At 32.7% G+C, this 12,264-nt stretch overlaps 1 long non-coding RNA gene across 2 annotated transcripts; it reads right to left on the bottom strand.

Annotated features, from left to right (window-relative positions):
- Positions 1-1,496: 1,496 nt before the first annotated feature.
- LOC133783973 (uncharacterized) lies at positions 1,497-8,028 on the bottom strand. 2 transcript variants are annotated; one of them, XR_009871053.1, is made up of 4 exons: positions 7,945-8,028; positions 6,989-7,056; positions 2,347-2,644; positions 1,497-1,602 (listed from the first exon to the last, which is right to left on the bottom strand). It is a non-coding gene; the product is annotated as an uncharacterized LOC133783973 (long non-coding RNA). The 2 variants fall into 2 exon arrangements; XR_009871054.1 differs by lacking the exons at positions 1,497-1,602; positions 2,347-2,644 and adding an exon at positions 3,978-4,022.
- Between the last annotated feature and the right edge of the window lie 4,236 nt (positions 8,029-12,264).

Below are 12,264 nucleotides of genomic sequence, written 5' to 3'. Positions count from 1 at the left end.
TAGTCCTTGCTGGATTGTTTTTGTTTTTGTTTGTCATTGTGTTTCTGTTTGCTTTAGAAAATGGTTTATGATCTATTTTGATGATTTATGTGTTTTTTAGTTATTTTGCCAATGATATTTGAATAATAAGTATGATCAGTTTATTTTCTAATTTTTTGAGATGGTTTTGAGGTGCCTTTGTCAAGAATAAATGATTTGTTAAAGATTGTAATTATTGTTGAATGCTTTGAGGAATTTTTGTTCTACTTTGATGTTCAAGAATTGAGTAGTTTTCTTGTTTTATTGTTCATTGAGTCTATTTATTTATTTTTTCCCTATTTCAAAAGTTTTGCATTAATCTCAAATTTTCATGTGTTTTTCTAAAGCATAAATAATATTTGTAATCTTGTTTTTGTAAATATTTCATTGAAAAATACCTTAGTCATTTAGTTTGAGTGAATCTGGGTTCAAATTCTGGTTTGTTTGTAATTTTAGGGTCTAGTTCTAACACCTTAATTTGTGATGTTTTATGTCTATAATCTGATTTTTAGTTTTTTAGTTAGTTTAGGGTCTGGTTCTAACACCTTTCACCAGCTACATATTTATTTCTCTTTGCTTGTAGGTTCTGGTACTCTGGTTCTGTTTTGAGGAAGGAATCTGTTTTAACATCTATAGATGAAGGGATCTCTTTTGAGCTAGGATATTTTTTAATATATTTTGTTTGGTAATTTGTTTATGATATTTGTATTAAGATTTAGTGTTGCTCTTTCACTACAAGAAAAAATGCTTTTAATAACACCAAAAATGTGTTATCAAAACATACCATAACACTTTTTGATGTGTTAAGACCGACAATGTTATCGTAGGTCAGGGTTCTTTACATAACACTTTATCATTGTTATACAGATGTGTTATTATACTGTCAACGATAACACACTTTCTGTGTTATTTTAATAAATAGATAAGTGTTTAATTATATTATTTATATTCGATTATATAACACATTTCAATACTTATAAATTTGTGTTATACTGCACTTTAGTATAACACATTTTTTGTGTTATATAATGAAGTTTGCATAACAAAATTCGTTACTTATAAAAAGTGTCATTGTAATAGATATTATAACACATTTTTCGTATTATTTTAATGTTTAGATAAGTTTAAATTCTCATTATATATTCATTTATATAACACTAATTTATTCTATTATATTTTTATTTTTATTTATATAATTAAAATTAACTTTCTAATATATACTATCATCATCAAATGAACTTGATTTTCAAATAACAAAAAGTAAAAACATTCAACATTGTATTAACAATCCACAAATTAGTTTAAAAAATTCAACACTGTCATCAACAACAAAATGTTTTTTAAGTATTCAAGTAGTCTTAAATATTCAGCATATTGAAAAGTTACTACTTTCAGCACAAAATATTGAAGAATTTGATTTTTTACATAATAACACGTCAAAATTTGAGTAGTTGCACACTCCTTTAGTACTATTTGATAGGAAAAAAACATGCAATTGAAATTGCTTCATTGTACCAGCCACAATGCTCTGATCTTCACTTCCAATTCTAGCAAAACCAACACACTCCGTGTCTTCATTGCAGACTGCAACGCAACATAATACAACAACATTCAATGTTAAATTGATAAACTAAGTCTGATTTAGTTCTTTGAAATTCAAAGTTAAGACATGAGTGAGTCATAGAGTAATAGTAATAGTTATCTACAGGATAATTTAGAAAAGTTTGAATCTGAAAACCTAATTAATCCAACTACAATAGGATAATTTAATCTCATTGAGAAACTTGAGAAAAAAAATTATAACTTTGTCTCAAATTATCAACACATAAAAAGCATAGAGCAGCAAGATTAAATTGCTACTGCAAAAGCAAAAAACATAGAAACAAATGACCAAAACTCTAGACAAGAGAACTGCCTGTACCATTAAACAACATTCTACATATAAAGAGCAGGTTAATTGCTAAGGCAATTGCTGATACACAATTGCTGAACCAGCTGTAACATACACAGCACAAAGTTAGTACACACAAAGGAAAGCAACAGCTAAATGTAAAAGAACAGCAACAGCTCTTGTAGAAGTTGCAGCCACCATTAACATGCCTCAAGAGACCAAACAACACAAAAAAAAAGTATTGAAATAAGAATAAGCACCACTTAAGTAGAAAGAAAAAAAATAGTCAATAAGCAAGCAAGGCCATTAAAAGCTTATTTAACGCATGGCCTGTTCATAACAGTTCATTTAATAAGTAATTATGCAAATATAACAAGAAATCTGTATTCCAACAAATAAGATTGTCCTGGAATATAATTGGCAGAAAAAAAAAATACCTCCTCCATTCATATCAAGCCATGAAGATGATCGGGCCAATCCAAAAGGAGTCGATGCCAAAGGATCGGGCCAATCTAGAAGTAGCAAGAGGGCTGCTAGTGCAGACCCTTCCATCTCGAACAAGAGACGAGCTGTCAGTGCCAATTCTCGATATTGGACCAATCTGAGATGGAACAACACTACTTGGACTTCTTATATGAGCCAAAGAAGGCAGGGAACTCAAAGGAGACCCAGTATGCTTCCAATATGCTACAGCAATTGACTTGAGATGATTGTTGTGACCAAAGGAAAATCTCCCTAGAGCTGCCAGGATGGAAAAGAAATCAAACTTCATTAGCTCAGTTAACAGATTACAATACTGCCCCAGGAGGAGCAGGTTTTTTTGAGTAGTCTCAAGAGTATGAACAAGCTGCCAATATAATGCCTAAAAACCTGGTGCAAACGACTTCTTAGAACTAAACAAGTCAACAAATGAATAGGCAATTTTTGATGATAAACAACATACCAACAGCAACCTCTACTCTGACTAATGGACTTCCATCTGAAGCTACGCTTAATAGGCTTTTAATAATATTAATCTTTGCTCTAAGTTTTTCATCATTATCACATTCTTCATCTCCTTCAACACCATCTCTACACAAGTTAGAGACAACATCAGAAGCCCTAACTTGAAAATAGGACACAAGTATTAAGATCAAATTATATGTAGAAATAGAAATACTCCCATCTTTATAGAGATGGTAGACCATGATAGTAGTAGATCAGTATAACTAATGTGATAAAATACCGAAGTCCAACCCAAGATGATCTGTGGTTCATAAATGATACATTGAAAACTTCAAAAGAAGAAAATGGAAAACTAAGATAAATACTGATCTGTTTGTATTATTATTTTAAGGTCTTCATGAAGTGAACAAGGATAAATGAAGAAATTGTTTAAAATGATGACGACTAGTCAAAACTATGTGATGCATGTGTGTGTGTGTATACTGTCACACATTTATTAAACATGTAAACTTTGTTATGCATTATCATCGAATATAAAAGATGGAAAATGAAGCATCTTCAAAGATTAACGAAAGAACTAGTCCTTGGTCCCAAAAATCTATCAGCGACTGTAAATTCCATCAGAAAATAAAACCAAGCAAAATCTGATCGTTACACAATGCACCCATCAGATATCTCTGCCATCTTTTGCTTGAATAAACCCCTTTATTTTTTTTCTTCAGATTTCACTCATAATGCAAAACAGGGGCAACAAGTGGAAAAAGATAAGAAACTTGCAAATGGCATCATCTTAGGCACATGGACTCGATAGATTAGTGGACTTTTCAAACAGCTGTGTTGGATTTTTTTTAATTTAAAATGGTATTTTCCTAGACAGAGGCCACACACTTCATTCATTAAAACAAAGTAGAATACAACACAACGTAAGCTCAAGGGCCATTACTCAGACAAGAAAATGAAAAACACCAAAAAGAGAACAAATAAAACTACTAAAACTAATCTACTAGACCCTAGAAATGCACAAGACAAAACAAACATAGGAAATAAAAAAGCAAGCACCATACCAAACCAAAGACCAGTAGTAGAACAAAAACAAGAAGCCAAACCATAAAAAAATGCATTACCTTGATAGAGAGTGATGCTGCTAGACAATCTGATGACTTTAAAGCTGAAATGGAGACAGTGATTTGAAAAAAGTATAAAAAACCATTGTATTTACCAAATGCCAAAAACTGAGATAAACCATTTTTTTTTACTGAACCATTTATTTTGTTTGTGTATTATAATACTTTTTTAATAGAGTTATAATCACGTGTTGTGGAAAGGGTATTTTGTATCTATCCAAGTAGGCAGAAAATAATATCTTAACACATTAAATGAAACTAGCTAGGAAAAGAAGAACCAAAGTCAAACAAAGCAATGTAGAGTCACAAGAACCCAACTAAGAACAGAGTCTCATACTAGTGGAAAACTAAGAATAAGCACAAGGGAACATAATCATAACATAAGTCTTACTCTAAATGAAAGTATATCAGTACTTTAAAAAAAAAGGCTATATCACTCATAAGCATGGGAAGCACTTGCAAGGTCACTTTACAACATAAATGCTAAATGATTATTTCTTTAATGTGTTAAGATTTAAACTACAAGTATAGAATAAGTAATGGAGAAAAAAATCTTAATATGTTAAATTAATAATAAGCCCACATGAATATGATGATGGTAAAACAAGATATAAGATAACAGTAGTACAAATGCAAATATGTATTGACAAAAAATGATTTGGTGATCTATTTGCCTATATATAACATATGCTTATATAACTCTATAGTTCAACTTTGAAGATGGATCGAGCTTGAAAATTACATATAAATAAATATAAAATTAATTATCACTTTCATAACTGAAAAGATATATGAAGATCCAAAATGATAAAAAAAAAAAGACACTTAATATGAATAAAGGGGATGCCATAAAGATAAAATTAAACATAAGAAAAGGTAATTTCCTTTTTTACAACCTTGTCGAATATAAATTCATACGAAATCTTTTATTTCCCGCTAGAAACAAAAGTGAAGATATTATAAAATATTTTTGATGGTCTGCATAAATTTCAGAGAGGTATTTCATCAAACACATAATGGACTAAGCAAAAATAGCTTATAAAGAAGTTTTAGCCGCTCCAATTTTGGCGAGGCCTTACATTGAGCATGATATTTATGAGCACCACTAATCAAACATATTAAGTTAAACCTCATGATTCTGCAACTTCATATAGATATAGTTATATTTATATTTAAGCATTGAAAGTCAAAGTTTTATCACTGCTTGGATCTCATTCAATTACAAGATGGATAGGCTCTATGGGGCTATTTGGGCAGTCACTAGTTCAAGTTTAGTTTCTGAACCAAGGTGGAAATTTGTTATATTGGTCCAGGCAACTAACTTCTAACTGTTTTTGTTAAGTTTGTTGGTTCTATTTCTTTACTTGTAATACTTTGCTATATAAGTTTGTATTACTTTAGTTTTTTGGTCGTGAAAAAGAACAAGTTTTATTCTCTAAAATTGTAACATCTTGAGAGGAACAGAGACAAGAGTGTTGTAAAGGTTGTAAAGAGAATTGTATAAGAAAGAATCAATAATAGTGGCTGCCCCTTGGATGTAGACTAGTAGCAATTTTGCTCTAGTTTGATCGAAGTAAATATTTTTTACAACTAATAAATTAATTTAATAGTATTATAGATATTGTGATTATACGGTTTGAATCATTTTTTTGTTGATTAAGACAATAAAAAAGTGAAAATTAAAAATATATCAAGCTTGGTCTACTGTATATAATAAATTTTATTATTATAGATTATAGATATTTTTATAATTTTTATTAATTAATAACCATAAAAGATAAAAAAAATAGAAAAAATGAAAAAAAAAATTATAAGGTATCGATCAGTAAAATCCAAGGAAAGTAAGGGAAGGTCATTATTATTAACAAATCATCTATGGTTGAAGAAGTATTGGGGGCACCATCCCAAATTCAAATGCCCTTACTCTTTCTTTTCTTGAAGTAACATCCATAGTGTTATTATCATGGCTATGTTGAGACTTGTTCTCAGTGAACTTATCTCAAATTCAAGCATTAACATGGTTCCTAGATTTTCATTTTTCTTTTGATAATGACATTTACAAAGTAAAGAAAATGACAATCAAAAGCTACTGAATATTTGCTCAAACTGGCTATTAATATATATTTAGGACAGGAAATAACAGCTTCACTCCACTTTGTTCTCTGCTTCCTATTGTCGTTGGTGGCCTTTCATTTCTTAGCAACATATTACAAAATCTTGATGTTTTGTTTCAGGTTAATTATGGAAACTTCATGCATGGGCTTATGAAAGAAAACATTCAGCTAAACAGGAAAGTTCTGTCTGAGTTATCTATGCACGAACCATGCAGTTTCAATGTTTGGCTGAATTTCATTGTTTTTTTATGATAGACTGCATGTGAGCAACAACCATATTTACATGCAAAATTATTAGATCTTAGTTTTCCAGCCCTACAAGTAACTTGGCACTGGTCTATGTTGTGCCTTGACCACCATTTTTTGTTAATTTTGCTGGTTTATTTTCTATCAATTTAATAGTCTCTAGTTCAAGAGATTCTAGTGTTGTTTTTAATTTAAAAAGCAGATTCTAAAATGGTAGCCACTAACTAATTGGGTTTGGATCAAAGACAAGATTTTAGCTTGGGTCATGGAAATTTTGTTATGGCAATTAAATCTAATCTATACATATGGAAATAATGAAAACAATATGATTAAATGAAAAATCAAATCTATACATATAATGAAAAATCTAATCTATACATATAAAAGCTTACCTAACCATCTATCAATACCAAGTCAAAAAATTCAAACAACACACAATAAGTTTTCTTCCTTATATCATTACAGCACACAAACAAAATTTCCAGAACCTACTTCTCTAATACACACAAGTTTTCAACCTTCTGTTATCACCGCAGCACACAATTTTAATCTCAGAACCTACTTCTCTATGGATGAATATTTAAGATATTCAAACTCCTCTAACATTTTTAAGATATTAATAATAAGAGTTAAAAGAACAAATTACGTACCTCTTGCAAATTAACTTTGCAATGCTCCTTGCCAATTCGATCCACAACCTAAAGAATATAATCAATACCTAAAAGATTAATACAAAATTAAAATTTGTCAATAGATATTCAAACATCCTTTGAAATCTAAAATTTATCTAATTCGATCTTAAAATTTGGGGATAAAATATATACACACATTTACTTTAAAGGCATTTTAAGTATGACTTAGTAAATTTTGACAAAATGGATAGGAGAGTGTACCTATTTCACACAATACAACAGTAAGTTTTGATCGTTTTCTGAATATAGGGGATTAAATGGTACTTTTTCCATAATTGAATCCAGTATATGACAGTTGATTATTGGTACTTTGATAATTCAATTTTATGTATAATTATGCTGGGCTCAGATTTCAGCTTTGACAAGCTGTAATACAATGAAACTAATAATCCAGAATAATAAAGAGATCCTAAAAGTTATTTAATGGCATCTAAATGCTTGGATATTGGACCTGAAATGGACACCAAGGCTTGGTAAACAACTATCATTTATCTGCATATTTTTGTATTGTAGAATCTAGAAGTTGGTTGGGCTCATAAGGAACTTTTGAATGACTGAAATGGTAGAATTCATTGAAAGGATAATATGGTAATTTTAGAGTTTTGCTGGGCAGCATTGCCCCCATTTAGCATCTAAATAAGCTTTGAGCAGCACAATTTTGACACACTAACATCACACATACACACCTATGTGGCAACAAGAGTGTGTGCACATATCATTAATCATATGCAGAAAAGGTAAAATTGAAGGTGCTTGAATGAAAATAAAAAAACATGTAAAAGCTTGAATTTGACAGTGTTTCTGACCCAATGTTTGAGGACTAAAATGCCAATGTGAGTGAAATTTCGATTCGGTCAGAACAACCAACTCTTATTCCTACTTCAAAGTCACAAGGGAAAAGAAAGTTTGTGTACCATCCTGAGTCATGAGTGGATAATCAGCAGCACTTAATGTGATAAACTAGTCCCAATCTGCATTAATCTTGAGAAACAACGCTGCAGCGTAACAGATAAACCAGTCACTTTTCAAATAAATACCCTCACTCTCACCATTTCTCTATAGTAATTATTTGAAGTATTATAAACACATATATACCATATCATAACTTAAATATCTAATAAAATATGATGCTTGATCATGATATAGCTACATATTTCATTGAGACAAATCATTTCAGTTATATCTTAATCTACCACATAAATTAAATTTCTACAAAATATTTGTCTATACAAGATTGCTGATATAATAATATTTGTGTAAAATACAATTGAGAATTGAGATACACTTTTGTCCTTTATTATTGTTATTAAATAAAATCTAGAGCCTAGACGACTAGAACCTTCCAAGTTATTTTAATATTTGTGTGTGTGTGTGTATAAACCCATTTGTAAAGAAAGGTGAAAGCTCATACCTAAGAGAGGAAATTCCATCAATATTTTTGTAATGGCAATCAGAGAGTTCGATGAACCAGAGCCAAACCACAATAATGGGCATGTGGCATCCATCTTTGGGGTCACCGGGGTTGTGGGGAGGGAACTGGCAAGAAGGCTCACATCAAAATCTGAATGGAAAAAGGTTTATGGAATTGCCCGGAATCCTCCTCATCTTGATCATTACCAGCAGCACTAAACTAAATGCAAATGCCAGAATCCATAGACAATAACTTGAGATGAGTGAAAGAACATGCAGTTTTCTCATTGCTAAAAAGAGTAGAATTTTTATTGTAATCACAGCAAGCTCAAAAAATTTAAGCCAATATCAATGGGTGACACAAATGAACAGAACAAAGTTGTTGGAATGAAGATGTTGGAGAAGATATGAGTGGCTATTAAAGCAAAGCAAAGCAACGACAATGCATGTGGGAACCTCAAAAAGAGCTCAGAAGTCCTACTATTTCATCAACTATATATGCATATAATATCATCATCATCACCATCATCATAAGGTTTATTCATTAAATGAATTGAAAATGGTATATATATATAGCTGCACCTGAAGATTGTTGTAGCGGTTAAATGTTTTGAAGCAAACATGGCAAGAAAAGTGAGTGAAGCCAACGAGTATTTGTTCTGGATTTGGAATCCAGTACTCCTGGACTGTGATGACGTCATTTGACAGTGCTGCAGAGTCCAATATGAATTGATCATACTTTTTGTGTCTCTCTGCTCTGTTTTTAATGAAGAGTCCAATATGAATTGATCATACATTTTTTTTTCTAATTCTTCAATTCGTCATATATACAAATCTTGGGATAGAGATTAGCACAATAAGAATGGGTACAAAAGGAAGTGCAAAATATATTAGCAGCACTCTAGAGTTTAGCAAGACTTGGAGAATGAAAATTTTTGTAGGGATTATAAAAAGGCTTTGAAAAATAAAGGAGTTGTAATGCATAGAAGTAGAGGGAGACGACGGGAGTGGGCAGAAGGAATCGATACCCCGACACATAAGCATATTAAAAAAAAGCTATAAAAATAATTCAATTCACTCATTTATCTCACTGAAGCATTCCATGCAAACAAGACCAACTTAAGTAGTAAGACTAACAAAACTTAAAAGACAAATTGACACAAATATACTCTATTTATATATGAATTTAGCCTACATACAAGCATTCACTCTTAATCATTCTTATTCCCAAACAGTCCAACTCTGAACAATACAACACATATCACTATTTCCATGGATTTTGGATAGTGATGTCGGCATTAGTGTAAAAAATATCACTATTTTTTATTCCAGATTTTAGTAGAAATTTAATTTCAGTTTCCATGTTGCAATTGGAACAATTTGTTATGACTTTCACAAGTTTTTATATATCTATTTCTTTCAATGGATCACAATTGTGTATTGCATGTTTGGAAAACGGGCTTTATATTCTGCGACCTAACGAACCCCTCACTCTTAATAATGATTTATTCAAAGTAGCTAAATCTAGGACCAATAAACGTCAAAAGACCGATAACAAAAATATGATGTATTTATGGCACTTAAGACTAGGTCACATTGGCTATGATAGGATTCAAAGACTTACAAAGGATGGACCTTTGAGGGAACTCACCTTAGGTGAATTACCTGTCTGTGAATCTTGTCTAGAAGGCAAACTGACCAAGCGTCCATTCTCTGCAAAGGGTGATAGGGCCAAAGAACCACTTGGTCTTGTGCATTCAAATGTTTGTGGACCTTTGAATGTACAAGCTAGGGGTGGTTTTGAGTATTTCATCACTTTCATTGACGATTACTCTAGATACTCATGTCTTTACCTAATGCATAGGAAATCAGAAACATTTTCAAAGTTTTAAGAATTCCTAGCAATGGCTCAGAACCAATTAGGTAAAAGGTTAAAAATCTTGCGATCTGATAGGGGTGGAGAATATTTGGATATGCAGTTCCAAGATCATTTAACTGAACTTGGAAATTTATCACAACTTACTACCCCAGGTACTCCGCAACAAAATGGTGTAGCGGAACACCGAAACAAAACTTTATTGGAAATGGTTAGATGCATGCTTAGTTACTCAACTCTACCAACTTCGTTCTGGGGACATGCAATTGAAACCGTAAATGACATTCTCAATGTTGTGCCGCCAAAATCAATCCCCAAAACACCTTTAGAACGCTAGAATGGTCATGAACCTAGTTTACGCCATTATAGAATCTGGGGGTGTCCCGCTCACGTCCTGAGGAAAAAGGAGGGAAAGCTAGAACCGCGAACTGAAGTTTGCATGTTTGTTGGCTATCCTAAAGGTACTCGGGGTGGACTTTTCTACAGTCATTCAGAAAAGAAAGTGTTTACTTCTACAAATGCTACTTTTTTGGAAAATGACTATGTCCAGAACTTTAAACCTCGCAGCAAAGTAGTTTTAGAGGAGATGGTTAAAGAATTGACTCCAACCAATGTTCCATCGTCATCAACGCGAGTTGATGATGAAATTCCCACTCTTCATGTACAACCGATGCAAGTCGATTTAAATGAAGAAAGTACCACTGTTCCTGAGCAAATAGTCACGGAGCCTCGTCGTAGTGAGAGGGTTTCTAGAAACCCAGTTCGCTATGGTTTGGATGGTGAAACCAATATGGTTGTTGGTGACACTAGTGATGATGACCCATTGTCTTTCAAACAGGCAATGGCTAGCCCTGAAAAGGAACTATGGCTCGAAGCCATGAAACAGGAAATGGAGTCTATGTACTCAAATTCCGTCTGGGATCTTGTGGAAGCACCTAGTGACTTTAGGGCCATTGGGTGCAAGTGGAACTATAAGAAGAAATGAGGTGTTGATGGAAATATCGAGACTTATAAAGCTCGATTAGTGGCAAAGATTTATACCCAAAGAGAAGGCATGGACCATGAGGAAACTTTTAGTCCAGTAGCCATGCTCAAGTCCATACGCATCCTCCTATCCATAGCAGCCGCTCTCGACTATGAGATCTGGCAAATGGACGTCAAGACAACTTTTCTTAATGGAAAGCTTGACGAGGTCATTTATATGGATCAGCCAGAAGGATTTAAAGTATCTAGACAAGAAGGAAAAGTTTGTAAGTTAAATAGGTCCATCTATCGACTTAAGCAAGCTTCTCGTTCCTGGAATCTTAGGTTTGATGAAATAATCAAAACATATGGCTTTGAACAAAATATTGACGAGCCCTGTGTTTACCAACTGAAGCAAATCAAATAGTGGTATTCCTGGTTCTTTATGTAGATGATATCTTACTCATTGGAAACAATGTTAAGAAATTATCAGATGTGAAGAATTGGCTGAGCACTCAATTCCAGATGAAGGATTTGGGTGAAGCAAGTTATGTTCTAGGTATCCAGATCATCAGGGATAGAAAGAACAAACTTTTAGCTCGATCTCAAACAGCTTACATTGATAAAGTGCTTGAGCGTTTCTCAATGAAAAATTCCAAGAAAGGACGTCTACCGTCCCACCATGGGATTCATCTTTCAAAGAAGCAATCTCCCCAGACTCCTGAAGAGGAAGATGCAATGAGAAAAGTTCCTTACGCATCTGCAGTTGGAAGTCTGATGTATGCCATGTTGTGTAATAGACCAGTTATCTGCTATGCAGTGGGAGTAGTGAGCAGGTATCAGTCAAACCCAGGACCGGAACATTGGATAGCAGTTAAGCATATCCTGAAGTATTTGAGACGGACTAGGGATTATATGTTAGTCTACAAGGGTGGTGTTCTGAACCCTGTAGGCTACACCGATTCAAATTTTCAGACTGATGTCG

The sequence above is a fragment of the Humulus lupulus genome, chromosome 6 (genome assembly GCF_963169125.1).
Source record: "Humulus lupulus chromosome 6, drHumLupu1.1, whole genome shotgun sequence".
NCBI lineage: Eukaryota > Viridiplantae > Streptophyta > Magnoliopsida > Rosales > Cannabaceae > Humulus > Humulus lupulus.
This window is presented reverse-complemented; position numbering and strand designations above follow the sequence as displayed.